This window comes from Passer domesticus, chromosome 2 (assembly GCF_036417665.1).
Source record: "Passer domesticus isolate bPasDom1 chromosome 2, bPasDom1.hap1, whole genome shotgun sequence".
Classification (NCBI taxonomy): domain Eukaryota; kingdom Metazoa; phylum Chordata; class Aves; order Passeriformes; family Passeridae; genus Passer; species Passer domesticus.
In genome coordinates, this window is record NC_087475.1 from 78,621,185 (window position 1) to 78,639,259 (window position 18,075).

The 18,075-nt window shown below is 36.3% G+C and overlaps 1 long non-coding RNA gene across 1 annotated transcript in view; it reads left to right on the top strand.

Moving 5' to 3' along the window:
• Window positions 1–18,075, top strand: part of LOC135294336 (uncharacterized) — a 37,850-nt gene that overhangs the window by 18,494 nt on the left and 1,281 nt on the right. The window lies entirely within an intron of this gene.

The following is an 18,075-nucleotide window of genomic DNA, read 5'->3' on the forward strand; positions in this document are numbered from 1 at the left end:
TAACCACAAAAAAAAGAAAAACCTTGATCTTCAATTTTATCTAGTCATCTAGATTATTTCCACAGTAAAGAAAAGAAACAGGCACCATCTATGAGCAGCTTACACAAATTATGTTAAATGGCCAGGGCATAGGAAAGATGGATCAATGACTAATCTAGCTCTTGAGAGAAGTGAATAAGTGAGAAGAATCTCATCACTTCTCTGAAACACTGGCTTTTTTTTTTTTTTCTTTTTTAAAAATTGTCATATCTTTTGATAGACTCTTCACCTCAGTACCAATTCCTGATATCAGACCAATAAACAAGCTGTTACCTCTAAATTCTGTATTCAATATAGTCCAGTCTGTGATTCTACCATTACAAGATGAGCATATGTATGTACATCAGTATCAATCACAGCACACAGCACTTCAAATTGCTTTAATATTTCACAGAAACAGAACAAGCTGCACAAGTGGTACAGCTCAGTGATGACTGAGCACCAGACTTAATGGAATCCATTTAAAATACATTCTTAAAATATTAAATCAAAATGACAATTTGAATACTGCCTTTAAATTAACAGCTCATAAGCATTTGTTCATAAGCAACTCCATTTTAATCCTCTTGATGTATAAATACTATAAAATTATCTAAGGTCAAAATAATGTTTATGAGATTTTTTCCCTCTTTATATTTTAGTTTTATAATAATTTTAATATATTCTTTAATTAGTCTTTGATTGAGTAAAACACTACCCAGAAAAAATGATTTTAACCTGAGACAAAGACAGTGAAGTTTTGAAGTTTGATTCTGAGGCTGTCACCAGATGCAAAATTTTGATTTTCCCCATTGTGAGTCTTTGGGTGATATTTTTAAAAAACCCACTGAAATTAAAATGTTATTCACTGGAATTCACCGCATTTCATGGCTTACTTAATCAAAGATAAAAGTGGAAACTTGCAAATTATTTATCAGGTATGGAAACGTATGTTTGTGATATTAAATATTTGGTTGAAAAGTACCAAATGAAAGCATATAAAGCACAAGGTTTTAAAAATTTTTAGTCCTTTAGCCATACTATGACTGCTACTTGTCATGGCTGCCTCATAATTCTTTCATAACCTCTGCATAAGAAATCAAAGAGCTCAGTGTTGCTCCTGTAGAACAAGCGTACATCATGACAGGAACTGATAGTACATGTGCATGCAATCTCAGAAAGGAAGTTATTAGAGAGATGTTAAAGAAACTATTTGCACTCTCTGATGTTAGACATCTCTCTTAGGTAGCTAAAAGTTTTCTTGGCAATCAAGAATGTTGTTTCTTGAGACAACCAATGGAGCTGCTACCCTGTCCTGCCCATTCTAACTACTGCAGAGATTTCTGACTTCTTCATCAACTTGTTCCTCATTACAGGTTAAATTCAGTTAGGTTTTTTCCCTCCAAAAATTGCACCATAAACTCTTGTTATGCAAGATTTGATTAATGTCCATTTCAGATGTCCCTGCAGCAAGGGCAGAACACAGATGGAGGCCAGGCACTGATCTGAGTTAAGCCATTTCCACCCGTCAGTCAGCACCTGCAGTTTATAACAGGATGTCTTAAGGAAAGGTGGTATCAGTGATATCTTACTGTAAGAAGCTGAGAGGTTCAGAAATTGATTAATGAGCAGGTCCACAGTCCACCAAGTGAGAGCAAGATAGAGAGGTGGGTGTACCATTCTAAGGCAGGCTCTCACCACTCATCCATCAGAGCCCTATGTTAACAGATGAGTCACTTCAGTTTCCCTCTTCAGTCAGTAGAGAAAAAGGCTTCTCCTAAGGTGAGCTAAAGCTAGAAACTAACCCAGCTGCATGCAAGTGGAACTCATTTCTTTCCTTTGACAGCAGGACTCAGAAGTTACTGTACTTAAACACTGAAGTTAGACCTTGTGAGTACTCCTTAAGAAAAAAATAAATTGTCCTTCGAAATCTCGGAGAAATATGTTGAAGGGAAAACATTTTCACAAATTACTTATAAGTGGCTATACCCTGAATCCATTCTAGAAATACAGTGAGCAATGCATTGCAGTGACTACAGACCTCAGCTTTTTCCTGACAAACATCAAAGAGTAATGAAGAAAAGATGGAGACAGGTGATTTCACCTCACTTCTTTTCCACTTCATAGGCTAGCAAGAACCAGGCAAAACATTGGCTGACAATGCTGGAAAATATTTTTTTTTCTAGTCCTCTTCTATATTGGCAGTATATAGTGGTTTTTTAAGCTCTGCACTCCATTCAGGTCATTCAGAAAAAAAATTGTTCTGACCCTGAGCAGACAAACCATTTACTGATGCTGAATTTCCATTCCTGTCTGTTTCCACTGTGTTTGAGAATGTAGAGTGAGCAGCATTTAAAGGATTTTTATCTATGAATATAGGTAGTATGAGATAGAAAGTGTTAATGCTGAATAATAGGATGGAAAACATATTGTTTCTTTTTTTCCTGCAAAGCTCAATGCATACTGAGTAAAGAAAAAATGTACCTGAAGGTTAAACAAAGACCAAGGCAAGCATAATGAGTTAGCCAACACTTGAAACACCTCTCAACAGGGCATACTAACCTTCAGTAACTCTCTTCTACCACAGTAGACCACTTGTGCTCTTCAGGCTAGCTTGGTATCTCTGTGTCAAATTGCAAGGTTGATTCACTCCCAGAACTACATTTCTAAATTGGAATGACCATAATTTTAGCTTATGCAACTTTGCTAGAAATAATATAATAAAGCAATTTACATGGATCACTTGTAGTTCAAACACAACACTATTTTTTAAACAGGAATCCATCAGGGAGAACCTTCTAGTGCTGTAGAACTGATATAGCATGGGATCCTGGTAGGAAAACAGGGAATTGGCCCTGTGTAAGAAATAGGCATGCTAAGAATATTGATTTATGATGGACCCTGATGATTAGTGTTTCAGAGACTTTTTCCTCAAAGGACATTGTAGCTAAACTTATATTTTACTAGTCGTACTGAATCTGAAACCCAGTCGTGGGAGATGTGATGGTAGGTGACTGCCTTGGCCTGTGATCATGAAATGGTAAAAATTAAAATATTCGTGAAATCACAGAACTGATCAGGTGGGAAAGGATTGCAGCCCTACCTCCCTGCTCAAGCAGGGTCATCCTAGAGCATATGGCAGAGAACTGTGTCCAGACTATGCAGAATATCTCCAGTGAGAGAGACTCCTGATGCCTACTGGCAATCTGTTCCAATTTGCTGTTGCTAATAAGAAAAAAAAAAAGGACAGCAGAGTTGTTAGACTTCAGGAGAGCAAATCTTAAGCTTTTCAAGAATCTATTTAGCAGAGTACTCCAGGTATCTGCTTTTAAAGGCTTAGGAGTTCAAAAGTGCTGGTAAGTATTTAAGAACCACTTTACAGACCAAGAGGAGCAACAATTCCACTGTGTCATAAGTCAAGCAAGCAGGGTAAAAGACCAGCTTAACCGAATATCAAACTCCCTGTTGAGATCAAGAGAAAAAAATTGCATAAACTCTGGAAGCAAAACCAAGCTTTCCAAAATGAAGAGCTCTGTTTTATAGATGCAGGAAGAAGGTGCAAAAGGGCAAAGCTCAATTAGAGTGAAACTGACCATTGTTGTGTCATACAACAAGAAGAGTTTTCAAAGTGCAGTAATAGCAAGTGAGATCTAAAGGAAGCATTGGGAGGATCCTTTTTGAAGATAGTTACCTGACTAATAGGGATGAAGAGAAAGCCAATGGCTACTTGGTACTTTGTTAAAAATCCAGATATCTCATTGCTCATATTAGTCAAGATTTTAACGGTTAAAACATCAATCTCTTTATACTGCTTCTATGTAAGTGTTTAATGGACCTTCTATCTCATTTCAGACTCTACAGAAGTATTTATGATAAGGTGCATCTGCATACACCACTACAAGAACATGTGTGTGGGAGGAATCTCACTCTACTGGGGTAAAATCAGGGATAAAAAAAGGTGCCACTTAATCCTTGAAATATATCTGAACATATTAAGCATTTAAATTTAACAGTTATTAGTGCACAGCACTGGATTTCAAAAAGGATGTCTGTGATAAGGATGTGATGTGATATCATGTTCTCTTGCTTGCAATTAGTTGCAAAGTTATCTTGTGTGTAAGTCACCACCAAACACTTATCTTATTAATATTTTTATATCTGCAATAGCAACAAGAATATTAGTTAAAGGTTATTCAGACCCTAAATGAAGAATAATATAAATATCAGCACAAAATATCTCAAAATAGGTGCTTTATTTCCTACTTTTTAAAGAAAATTAGTTAGGAAAATAGCCAATCCTATTGGAGTAAAAAAAACCCCAAATCAAACAAATTTGTCTGTTCAGAAGTTTTCTGCTAGATGCCTATTGCATTTCATTTCAGTGTCACAAAACCAAGTATCAGCCATTAAACTGTTTTTGACCAGAAAATATTAATAATTAGAGAATCAAAATTTATTTCTGTCTGTATTAGCTTAACAATTGGATTAATGCACAAAAGACTTCATAAAGAATGGACTGAAAAAATTACTGACATGCTAAACAAAACTTTACTGCAAAGAGTATACTGACACTATTTCATTCCTTTACTTTTTCTATTCTTTTACTCAGAGTTTGATCTTGCAGCTATAAATTAACTAGGTTGTATCTAGCACAGGAAATACCTGAAGCAGAATGAGAGCTGCTCTATAGAGTTATAAAGAAATGACATTTATTCCTACTAAATAGTCCAAGAGGAAAAAAACTCAAAACCAAAACAAAACAAACCAATAAAAAGCCCTGAATAGAACAAGGCTTAGATCAAGCAGTTCCGTTCCTCACAGAGCTCCCAAATTTCCATAATTACGATTCAGTAACTTTTCCAAGCCAGAGGTTACATCCTTAGGATTATGTTTAGCAGCCACTAAAGACCTATTCTTTGTGCACAGATCCAGTCCCTTTTTTAAGTTATTTGTATTTTGGCCTTCATAACATCTTGTAGCAATAAATTACATGCTCTAATTGAGCTCTATGCAGAAAATAATTTGATTCCTTCTCAGCACCATTCCAATATGTCCTGGATTTGGGGAGTGTAAGGCATGGACTGGATGCAAGACAAACCAGGAGAAAAAAGGAAGAAATGCTTAATGGGAGAATAATAACAACTAATCATTCTATAATGTTCTTAGTGCAATGAGAGTGGTAGGAGGCACTGCATATATTTCCATAGCTAAGCAACAAAAATACTTTCAATGGGTTTCTATAGACCTTGCTTCAGAGACTTGTGCAAAGATATTACAAATTTCTTGAGCCATATTTGTTTTTATTGAACAAAAAAAGAAATGCTTTAAGATTCAGAGGTATCCTGAAAATCTTTCTTCATTAAACCAAAGATCTCATCTTTTTCAGGAAAACAGCTCTCTCTCCATTCTCCAAAGCACATTTTGGAACCTTAAACAGATGTTTTAAAACTGCAGCTTGGTATTTTGGTTCCAGACACATTTCACAATGACAAGAACTTCTACACTGTATTGCATTCAGATCTTACAGATATTCTAAGAACTGGGGAATTAAGGAGATCAGTAAACAGATGCAGGGTAACAACTTGCTTTTTCCAATCTGTTTTTTCAATTACCCACATGACTGCAAGGGAAGAGCAAGAATAAGAAAAGGTAGCTAGACAACAGAAATTCCTGGAGCTAGCAGGCCTGGCAGCTGAAAGCAAGTGAAAGCATACCCCTACCATCCTGTCCTGCATCTGCTCACTTGCTATGGAAATAAGACAGAAATAACCGATTTATGCATCTCAAGGCCAGAACAGTGTCAAGTGGCTGACAAGATTTCTGCTAAAATGCCAGCAGCCCTTGCTCTTCAGCAGCAGAGAATATTAATGAGCCTTAACTACAATCTGGTCCAGGACTGCTTCCTACAAGGTGTTACAGAGAGAAGTCCATGTCTCATGTCTCACAGGCACCCTCCATATGGAATCTCCCTTCAATTTTGTTTCGTGGTATAAAAGATGTAGAGGATTTAAAGTTGAATAGCATGGTGGGTTTAGTGATCAGTAAAAATACCAATATTTGCCACAGAATAATTGTCTCCATTGCACATGGTATGCCGAAAGAAGCTTTTGTAATGCAAGGCAGATATATCTTTATAGGACACATTTCAGCTGTTGATATTTAGATTTCTATATTTCTATTTTTCTACTGGGCAAGAGTAAGAACACCAATCAAAGCTTAATGTACTGCACTAGCAGGTAGCATGGGTTTAATGATCTTTTTATTATTTGAACTGAAACACCACTTTTTCTATATATGTTATGCCTATGAAATTTTGGAAAAGAAAATAAGGGTGTATTGAAATATTTCTTATTTAGTGATTAGTCTAGAGAAAAATTGAATTATGTCTCTAACAAACTCTTGATTTAGCAATAAGCCAAAAAATGAGAAATTTTTTAAACCTTCAAATTTCTAAAAGAAAAGTTAATTTCTCAGCTAGTCATCTATTTCTCACCAGTAGTCATCCCCCACAGACAAACATAGCATTTCACTGAAGTTATTTGTGCTTTTCCTTTGGCCCTTTTTGCTATATTGGCAGTTGTCAGATAAATTATTTAAACAGTATCTTGTTTTACTTTTAACTTACCATTACGATAAGTTGAAAGTCTATATTACTGCTAGTCTACTGGACACTGATCCTGCCCTAGCAGGCTGAACTGTAATTTGATGTGCTTTGGAAGAAGGACTAGAAATGACAATTAAAAACACAAAACTAACATTTGGATGCAAATTGTTGATAACTGCTTGAATTTCAAGGCTCTTAATGAAATAGACTTACAATGTTGAGTGAAACATAGTTTTGGAAAGTTGTCTCTTGCCTTTACATGCCACAAACAGTGCTGTAAAACATTGGAAAATTTCATTAAATGTTTGTAAAAAAAACCAAAAAAAACAACAAAATCGAATGAGAAAATTGATCTGCAATAGTTGCCTTTTCTTTTTTTTCAGTTCTGTGTTCCATCCAAAACTCAGTTGATTGCTGGATTTTTGTTCTTTGAAAGTTCTTGTGGTTTCTTGTAGTCTATTTAGTGGAAAGTCTTTGGCATGTTTCCCTTTGAGATTATTTATAATACCCACAGCTATATGAATATCAGGCATTTGCCTAAAGCAAGAGATTCTTGTGCGATGCATAACAGCTTCAGAAAAGCTGTTCTTTGTATTTTGGTTGTAACAGATCCTGGAAAAGTTGGAATGTTGCTGTTTTCATCATAGTAGGTAAATTATGGTGATTCCTCTGAGAGAGTGTATTTGTTGGAGTATGTTCCTGCAAAAGTCAGAGAAACGTGGAGAGATAGCAGTCTGAAAGCACTGAACCTTGCTGGAAGGTGCCAGGGAAGAGTTATGAGAATGTGAATGTGCTGTGTGAAATTTCTAGACCAAGGGAGTTCTTCAGTTTTTCTGTGAACCCCGAAGAACTCTCATCAAACTACTTACCTGGTTCCAGCCTTTTGCCAGGGAATAAAATTGTAAATCTGAGTCTCCTTGTACAGGGAAAAACTTTCAAATCCCACTTTCCTCTCTGGATGATTACTCTAATAATCAAAATAGTAGGTAGTAATAGGCAACAGTAATAATGGGTGTGGGTCATCTGTAAATAAATGATTAAGGCAGATTCATTGAGGTGTTTCATTCTGGCAGAAAGAAATGGAATTAAATGGAAATCACTGTATTATACGTATATATATGCATACTTAATTCTGATGTATGAACACATAATATGGGACAAAACCCAGGTTTCAGACCTTTTTTTTGAGTATAAGTCATTGAAAGGAGTATAGGTCTCTTGATTAGCGGGCTGGTTATTATTAAAGCTGTAATTCTTTCCCTTTGCTGTATGAGAACAAAAGGACCCAGCACGCATTTGTGATATCTGGGAACTAGGATTGCAGAAAGAAGCATTATGCTTGGACAGATCATTTTCACAGTCAAAACAGTGAATTCATGCTAAACTTCTGTATTTCTCTCCTACTGATGCAGAACAACCTATAGTCATAGTATAAATTCATACAGTGAAAGAGATTGACTTGTAATAGATGTATTTAAATTTCATTCAGTATTTGTGAATTTCAGCTTGCAAACCATTTGTGCTGCTTCACATTCTTTACTCTTGTTTGGGACTTGTTGAGTTTTGACTTTTTGTTTTTGTATGTTTCTTTGGTAATATGAATTATATGCAAAGGTTATAGCTCCTGGAATTGGTGCTTGACCCTACTACATGTACACACAAACAGCATTCATAAACTGTGTCAGATTAACAGAAAGGCAATAAAGAAAAGCAATTATCAGTGTAAAACCTTTCTGTCTTGTTTTTGATGTTAGCTCATACCAGAGTAAATAAACCTCAGCCCTCTAGTCCAGGTATTTACCTAGACCTTTACCAAAGTCATTTAAATTATCTTGAAGGGAAAGTTGAGTAACATCCTACTTTAGCACTTTGCAGTCAATCAAAAATTGTTTCCTTCCAATACACCTATTATCTGGCAAGTGTATGATTTAATACAGAAGAAGTACAGGAAGATTTTTATTGGAATAACCTTTTATGGTTTTTTGTGTTTGTTTTTTTTTTTTTTTATTTTATTTTTTTTATTTCTGCTAGCATGTTCTCTTGAAGAGCATGGATAAAACAGTCTTCCAATAGTATGGGAGGCCTAGAGTCTTTACCCAGCTCTTAAGGCAGTACAAGTTACTGTTACATTTTCTAATTAGAAAACTAGAAGCTTTTTAAAATAGAGGAAACATGGAATCAATAGGTGTTTCTAAAGTATTCAGCATAAGTGACCAGCACAAGGGTCATGAAGGATATTTGAGGTACATTCAAGACACCATAATTCACTTCATGTTACTTATTCTAGAACCACATTCAATATGCTGCAAAGAGATATGTGCAGGCAATAAAACTCAAATTTTCTGTTTCCGATTGCTGCCGTTGTGAGTTCCCCATTAATTACAAAGCATATTTCATTTGGATTAGGAGGCATATTTCTTTTCTATATATAGCTGCAGACCAAGAGATGTGCATTTATTTGAAATAAGTTCACATTATTGATTACTGGTGTTTCAAGACTACCAAAAAAGAGCATATTAAATGTATTTCATATGTAAAAAATGGAACAAAATCACATTATTTAATTCTGATAATTTAATAATTCATTCATTTCATTCCATTTCTTTCTGCCATTAGCACTGTTTTGTTTTTGAGCAGTCAGTTTTAACAGGAAAAAAAGAAAACCTGTTTCATCTGCTTTAAAAATGTCTTCAGGATAGTAGTCAGAAAAAGGAACAACAAAACATTAACCATCCATTCATAAACTGTGCTGCCACAGAAGATACTGTGCTTTGCTGTTTGTTCTGTTCAAACCAGGGCAGCAATAGAACCACTGCTATTCACATTGGCACTCAATGCTGTGTGTGATTTTCCCTGCAGTTCCCCTTATCCACCAAACGCATGAGCTCACCAGCTCCTATGAAAGGAAATCCTTACTAGTGTTTCAATGTCCTTCCACTCTGCAGGTGTAAATAGCCAGAGGAACTGTTCCTTGAGGAGGGAAAGTAAAGCCCCCTTCACATTAGATCATCTTCAGCAGATCATACCTGGTGCTCTGGTGGGTTTATGAGTGGTGCACTGAGAGCAATTAGTTCCTGAATGAGGATAACAACAGGCGATTACCCTTTTTAACAGCTGCTAAGTGGTGTTAATTGCTGGCTATATACCACAAGCTGAGCAATTTTGTGCAAACTGTACAAACAGAACAAAACAAACAGATGATGTAGGGAGAAAAATGGGTCTGAAAGAACTTCTGTTAATCCCAAACAGACATACAGCTGGAGAGACCATATTCATTGTTGGTGTAAATTATTTGTAACAAGCAGTTTGTCAAATCCAGGCCGTTACTGAATTGTCTGTGAAGAGAAAACAATTTATATTAGTTTCTTCATTATTCACAGTCATTTAATGAATGGTTTGTATGAAAACATTTCTTGCCTAAGGTTTGGTTTCTGCAGCATGGCTAGTTTGTGATAAATTCATTCTTATTGAACAATGTCTTGATTTCCGTGAAACAGAGTAAAGAATAAGATTTTTTCAGAATCTAGCCTTAAATTTTAAGTTAATAATAAGCAAATTATCTCTAAAAATGGGGAAAAAAAATCTCTAAATGAAATTATAATGTAGAGTTTCTTTTATTCTCACTGAAATGTTGAAAATAACAGGAAAAGTCCAGACAAGAAATCTTACATATGTTTCCATATTTTTTTTAGATGCTCTTTTGGTTTTCAGGTCTCTGTTACTAAGAGCATTCACTAATCACAGTGCAGTACATGACCAGCAAAGCTGACCACTGTGCATACTGTATTGCTTAATAGCATGTTTTAGATTTTACATGACAGACAAAAGTTGATTTGTTTGGAAAGTAAAACTGCTGATTATAAAAAGAGCCTACATGCTGGGAAGATGTTGATAGGTTATTAAAGTAATCATAAAAGGGGAAAAAAAATAGAGTTTAGAAAGTCCCTCTCCTGGTTTTAACTGGGATATAATTAATTTTCTTCTTAGTAGCTGAACAGTGCTGTGTTTTACATTCAGTAGGAGAATAATGTTGATAACAGAGTGATGTTTTGGTGGTTGCTCAGTCATGCTTGTCCTGTCAAGAACTTTTCGGTGTCTTGTGTTCTGCCAGTAAGGAACTGCACAAGCACCTCTGAGGGACCGTGGCTGAGACAGGTGACTCAAAGTACCCAAATGATATTCCATACTGCAGAACATCCAGTATATAGACTGGGGGAATTTACCTTGCAAGGATCAATTGTGACTTGGAGACAGGCTGAGATGGTGGTGAGAATTGTATTGTGTATCACTTGTTTCTCTCAGCTCTCTTTCTCCCCCTCCTTTTTTATTACATTTATTATTAATTTTTTATTATTATTATTATTATTATTATTATTATTATCCTCATCATCATCCTTCTCATCATCATCATAATTGTGTATGTTTTGTTTAGCTTTGTGTCAATCATGTAACTGTTCTTATCTCAACCCATGAGTTTTACTCTTTTCCTGATTCTCCTCCCCATCCCACCATGGAGAAGGTGCAATGAGCGAGCAGCTGCATAGTACTTAATTGCCTGCTTGGGTTAAACCAGTCCCAAAAAATCACTAGAATAATATATTCACAGCTGAAAAATTCGGTTCTGCAAACAAATTATGAATGTCTATTTGAAGTTATTCTTTGTGATGAACTACATGCAAACAAGCAAAGCAAACATCAATAAGTGCACTAGATAACATTAAAGTAGTGGCATTGTTGATCTACCTAAGCTAAATCCTCCATTCTGGTTGCTTTTCCAACTGTGAATCAAGAAAAGGACCAAGTACCAAGCATGCAGCAGACTGAAACACCAGGATTGTCATCTGGTTTCTGCTGCTTTGGTTCCTTCTCATCTTAATCATCTGATTAATTTCTCTTGCTCTTTTTTGTTTTCTTTTAGAAAGGATGTTATTCTCCCTAAAGTTTATGTTGATCTTCTATACACAAATATTTCTCCTAATATGCACATCACCATTATAAGCCATGAAAAAATTCTTTATTACCAAAAAGACCTTTTTCAGTGGACTCCCATGGAACAAAGGCAGCATCCTATTTTTCAGAAAGCCCGTGAAAGTAATGAAACTCTTACTTAGCTAAGAGATCAAATGCCAAACATCATCAAAGTGCTTAAAACTTGTGCTTCCTTTTTCTTCTCTTTCTACAGAGCTTTTGGAGGACAGGAGAGTGCTGGCACACAATAAACACAGCTTGTCTCTAAGACCTGGCACTTAGGCTATGACATTAGATTTTTGGGTGTTTTGAGTGGAAATTTGGGTAGTTTGAGTTCAATTTTTCTTGAACTGTGAAAAACGTAATTTTAGACTACATTTGATCTTCATATAATATGAATATTTGCATGGAATTTGACTTTACAAAGTAAATTAGAAGTCTTCTGAATTCAATGATTTTCATATTGTCAATGGGAAAGTAATTTCTATAGCAACATTTTAAAGGTTATTTAAACACTGAGGAAAGATCTGGGGGAGTGGGGAAAAGGAAGTGGTTTTCTTTCTTTTCCTTGCCATTTATTTTTGCTTAACATCTTTCAGGAAGAAAGCAATAAAAAAAGAGAGAAGAGAAAGAACAGAAGGTCTGGTACTGGCAAAATGGCCATTGACCGAGAAGAATAAGGATTATGACTCTGGGATTTTATCTGTACATTATAATAGATTTACAAGCTGAACTGCTAAAACTTCTTAACTTCCATGCCCTGGAGAATCTTGTTATACATTAGACCTTTCTTTAAGTAATGTAGGTTGTAGTTTAAGTTTATAGTCTGTGCAAATACATACAAACAGAAAGAGACGAGGCACATAAACCTAGTCTTAATTTTAATAAGGCTGTATTTTATATACGTCAATAAAAGTCTCTATGCTCTAAAATCATTTCAGGGAATATAGAACCAAGTAAGGCTTCTTAGCTTGATGTGTAGCACTTGGTTTCAGTAAAATAATTCATTCCATGGTTTACAATGCTACAGAGTTTCCAAATGCAGAAGCCTGCTAGGAGGATGCTGCAGCAGCTCCATGCTGACTGTCAGTCCAATCAGGATTTGTCTTCAGTCTCTCCAGTTGCTGGCATGTGGACATACAAACCCTCAACCCACATTAACTGCCAGTACAGACACCCTTGCATATGCACACACACACAAAAAATATCTCTCAGTGCAGCCCCAGATCCCACTGTCTCTCCAGCAGCTGGCCTGGACTCCAGATCCCCCAGGCTGGCACCTTCGTTTGCCACCTCCTTCTATGGCTGCAGCCTCAGAGGCACACGTCCTGCCCCCTGTCCCAGCCCACATCACCTACTCTCTGTATTAACTGGAAGATCCTTCACTGACTGTTATTGCCATGCTCATTCCTGTCACTGGCACTGTGGACACAGGGACGGCTCTGGCTCCTGGTCCCAGCCCCAGGGCTACCACTGAGCCCCACACACACACTTTTGCACATAGGACAGAGACCTCCATTCAGGAAAATGGCTTAGGAAATGGGGCTTAGTGAGAAGCTAAGACACACAGTAATGATCAGGAACAGGGCGTAGCCAAGCAGATGCACTAACCAGTGCCCGCTTGCACACGAGTGGCTCATCTATCAACTTATACTTCTATTTTTCCACTTCTTCCCCAAGATACCTTGATTCCTCCTTTTCCCCACCCTTGGTTTGTCCCTAAAACATCCCATAGTCAATCCTGTCCAATCCCAGTGCCCTTCCCCTACGCTCTATACCAGGCTCCATTCTCTTGATCTTGCTGCAGAAGATGAGTAATAAAATAAGTAAATAAAGGAGGCAGGGGCCAGTGTACATCATGGAGCCAGCAGCAGCATACTGTGTACAAAACTACATATCAATGAGGGGAGCAAAGAGGAGAAGGAGTCACTGCTCTTTTAAGATAATATGGACATAGTAGGAAGATTGTTTTCTTCCAGCCTCACTAGATTGATGTACCCAGATACACCCCTCACCTCGCAGTGCCTGGGAGTGCCTGATGAAATACAATTACAAGTTTATGCATGTAATATATACTATCTCCCCTCTCATAGATAATTATAAATTGGTGCTGCTGAGTCTCTGAAATCCTCCCCTGCATGTCAAGATGACTATTTCTTCTGTGTTTCTTTATTCGTCCCCTGGCACAGTTGCAGTAGAGAGTGTGGACAGGCAGTATGAGTAAAAAATATGTACTTCAGAGGAATGCTGCAAGGGTTTCTTGCACTCTTTCCTGCCTTACGTACTTTTACTGTAATTTCTTCAACTTCTGAATGTTACTATAGGACAGATAAAGTAAGAAGATCTCAAAACTGAAGATGGATATTTTGACATTTTCTGTAAAATCCTGAAGCATGAGGTAAGATGAACTGGTGGAAAGAAACTGACTAATCCACAAAAATTCAAATCCTCCCTCATACTCCTTCAGAGTTATAAATCAGAATATTTTTACCTTGATATACCTGACACATGAGTAGAAAGTAGGCAACTATTTCTCCTTTATTAGTTTTTAGTGGATAAAGGCTGTAGCAATTAACATAATGAGCAGTGACACTGGCACCTTAAATTTTGAGGTAGCACTCTATGTAATAGACTTCACAGTTTGAACTTCATGCATGTCATTGGAAAAGTCCTTCTGTGATTTTATCTCAAGACTGAAATGAAATGGAATGCAAAGGATCATATGGAATGTAAGTTTCTCCAAGTACATGGTGGGATTTGGGATGTGGGTTGAATTTTCCCAGTAGGAGTGTTACAAACAAAGCTGCAAACACATTAATTTGTTAGCACATCAAATTTGTCTCCACTCTCTAACAAAATAACACCCTCTTTCCTGGTACTGTTAATGTACTGATAGAGTGGAGTTTTCTTAGAAATCCCTTCATAGTTAGATCTCTTTTCTCATCAAGGCCTATAGTCCCATGTGAATGCTTCCCTTCATACTTCTCAGTATTTGCTCATGTTAACATTTTATGAACTTTCCTGTTGAATTTGAGGACAGAAAAGATAACTTGATTTAGCTGAGATAATCTATTGATGCTTCCCCTAAGCCAGTGTCTGAAATGAATGATTTGAATGGAATAATTTGAAGTTTTATTTTAAAAGCTATCAGCCCTTCTGAAGTGATTTCCCCCCCATCTTTGCATAAACACACACACACAGACACATATTTATATATATTTTTCTTCCTTACCATCTCTGAGAGTTATTTTCCTTAGAATCCCTTGCTTTTACTTTGCCATTCTCTATCTGATGTTTTGTTAAGGGTCTTATCATAGTATTATCACTCATACCTTCATTTCAGTCACTTCTTCCCATTTTAATAGAATTGGTACAGAAGATCTTGCCTGTCTAATTTATGTCTCCATCTTCAGTTTAAATAACTTCTAAACTAATTCAAAAATCTTCTTGAACCATCCATTTTCTTTTTCCCTGCTCTCAACAGGCCCCTTGATAGCTAAATATTCCCCTTATTACTAATTAAGATACTTCACTTATTCTTCTATTAGTCACAAAAAGATTTCTCTCTGGAGTTTTACTCATTGTATGCATTTGGTGGCTCAGAGTAATCCCCAGTCATAGCAGTTTCCTTTTCTTCTTTCTTCTTAATATTAGGCACAGATTTTCAATCAGTTTATTCTCATGTAGCATCTAAACCAATATTTACGCCTTTGATATCAAACACATTTCCTGCATTTTTCCCTTGCTTGTCTCCTTGAACAAATTGTATTCTTCTGTGTCTGTGTCAGATGTGCAGCATATCCCACAGTCTCTGTGATGACAGCTAAGTCATCATTTTGATCATGAATTAGGTCTTGAAGTATCTCCTTTTACCAGTGTTTTGATAGTTTACTGACAACTAAGAGAGTACCATTATTCTTCCTATAATTCTCTTTTTCATTAAATCCTTGTCTTCTCCTTCCCCATGAATACTGAGCTTAAATTCTGCAAATTATATACATTCCTTCAGATTTTAGTTCATTCCATTATAAAAGAGATAAGTTTAGTTCTTCTAAGTGGGACAATATGTAATAAATTCACAGAAATTGGAGTTGTACCAGTATTAAATCTTTGGAATTGAGAAGAAAATTATACCAGCAATCCTTCCTGACTTGAAATGATGTCTTCTGATGATTTTTAAGAATACTATTACATTATTATTTATTATACATATCACTATAGAGAAAACTACAATAGGTCTGAGCCCATACTGCAGTGAAGACATTAAGGTTTCCCTTTGGAAACAATAATAAATTGTGTCAGTTTTCTAGGTCTAAGCAATTTCCTTGAAGAGTGTAATTAATTTGTAAGAAAACACCAGCCAACAGTAAAGATTGCAGAATAAAATAGCAAATCAGAAACTTGTTGAAAAATAACACTTGCCATAAAAATGATAACAATACCATGCAAAGAAATTGAAAAGCAACATGTAAATAAATTACCGTGGCACTGTTCTTGCTACTATGGTTAATGTTATGTCAGCATTTTCATTATAAGATCCATTTTTCAAAGTTTATGAGTCATCTATAAAATTTAAAAAAAATCTTTCTGAGACTAATGCTGGAAGATCATGCTCTAGAAGGAGTTTTGATTACAATAGTGTAGAGGAAAAACACCAACTACTCTTCATAAATGAGACTTGAGTTGAAAAACAAGATATCAGTTTAAAAATATAATTTAATTTTTTTTGAATAAATTCTAGTTGGAGATGCAGCTATAAAATTAGCTTTCTTTCCCTGTCATTCAGTTATTTACAACATCCTAAAGAAAATGGGACTGAAGCCAAAGTATTTAGGTGGAGAGTCTGTAGAGTGTCTTTGAATGAAAGAAGCCATGTTGTCATTTTAAATTTTACTGCCTGCTCCTCATACTCCTCTCTAAAGAAAAATGTTTTGAACCTAAGCTCATCAGGAAGAAGTGACAATACATCTGTAGCTGAGTCATTGATGCAAGTTTATATTGGTGCAAGAATAACACACTGAAAGCTTTTAAACTAAGATTTAGCAAAATATTTCCTTTGGAGGTATTAAGAGAAAATATGCTTTGTTAATAAAACAATTTCTAACTTATTTAGAATATGTTTTCTCTAAATAATGGAGTAATGAGTAATAATATGGGCCATGAATGATAGAACAGGATGCTATTAAAAGAAAGCACTTTATAAGCTTTATCTATAGCTTCTCAGCAATTTTCTGTTGCTGTTGAAGACAGACTGCTGAATTGAAAATATCCTTGATCTGATCTGACTAAATATAGCATTCTTATGGGTTTTTTTGCGGACTTGGGGTAGTGTTTGAGACCATTAGCATTGAGATAATGTTGAAGGACTCTGGACAGCATAAAGAGACAAATCCAGTACAAAGGCCTGCTACAAATCACCTTTCTACAGTTTAGCCTCAAAAAGAGATGACTGAGAGGGAACTCATGAATGCCGACAAGTATCTGAAGGGAGGGTGCCTGTAGGATGGAGCCAGGCTCTTTTCAGTGGTGCCAAGCAAAAGGACAAGAGGCAATGGGCAGAAACTAATGCACAGGAAGTTCCACCTGAACATGAGGAAGAGCTTCTTTACAGTGCGGGTGACCATGCAGGTAGCCCAGAGAGATTGTGGAGTGTCCCTCTCTGGAGATACTCAAGAACCATCTGAATACAACCTGTGCCATAAGTTCTAGGATGGCCCTGATTGAGCAGGAAGGTTGGACCAGATAAACCCACTGTGGTTCCTTCCAACTTTACCCATTCTGTGATTCTGTAATTGTGTTACTTTTGTGAAGAACCCTGGCATGAAAAATAGCTTGATACCATTTTGAGGGCAAATAGTTGAAATTACTAAAAAAATTATTCAGGATATATTTTACTTATGAGTAGAGGCCTAGGAATCCATATAAAATCTTCATTGAAAACCCATATTCTCACCAACAGACATTTAAAAGGCATCAAAGGCACATTTTTAACAAAATGTTACTTCTTTAGAGAGAAGAGAGGGTTTGCAGTGACACTTCATTATGCTTTTAAAGTTTCATTATGGGCTAGCATATTAGACACTTCTATGTCGGGATATTGGATGCATGTGAGTACAAATCAAGGAACTTCAGTTTAATTGTCTGCATAGTTGTATTTACATATACAGGTACAAATTCAGATACTAGAAACTCCTACTTCCCTGGCTGAGGTATTTCTAAGTACCTTTTCCTTCAAAATCTATTCCTTTCTTGTACATATCATCGAAAGAGAAACACAGAGCAGTTGATGTGAAAGGCAGCTCCAGAGTCAGAGTTCCTATGCCCTACTCAGAGCAGGGTCACCTAGAGCTGGCTGCCCAGGGCCAGGTCAGTTGGGTTTTATACATCTCCTAGAAAGGAGATTCTTCAGCCCCTCTGGGCAACCAGTTCATTGGGCACTACTGAGGACTCTGGCATCACTTCTTTATTCCCTCATCAGCAATTTA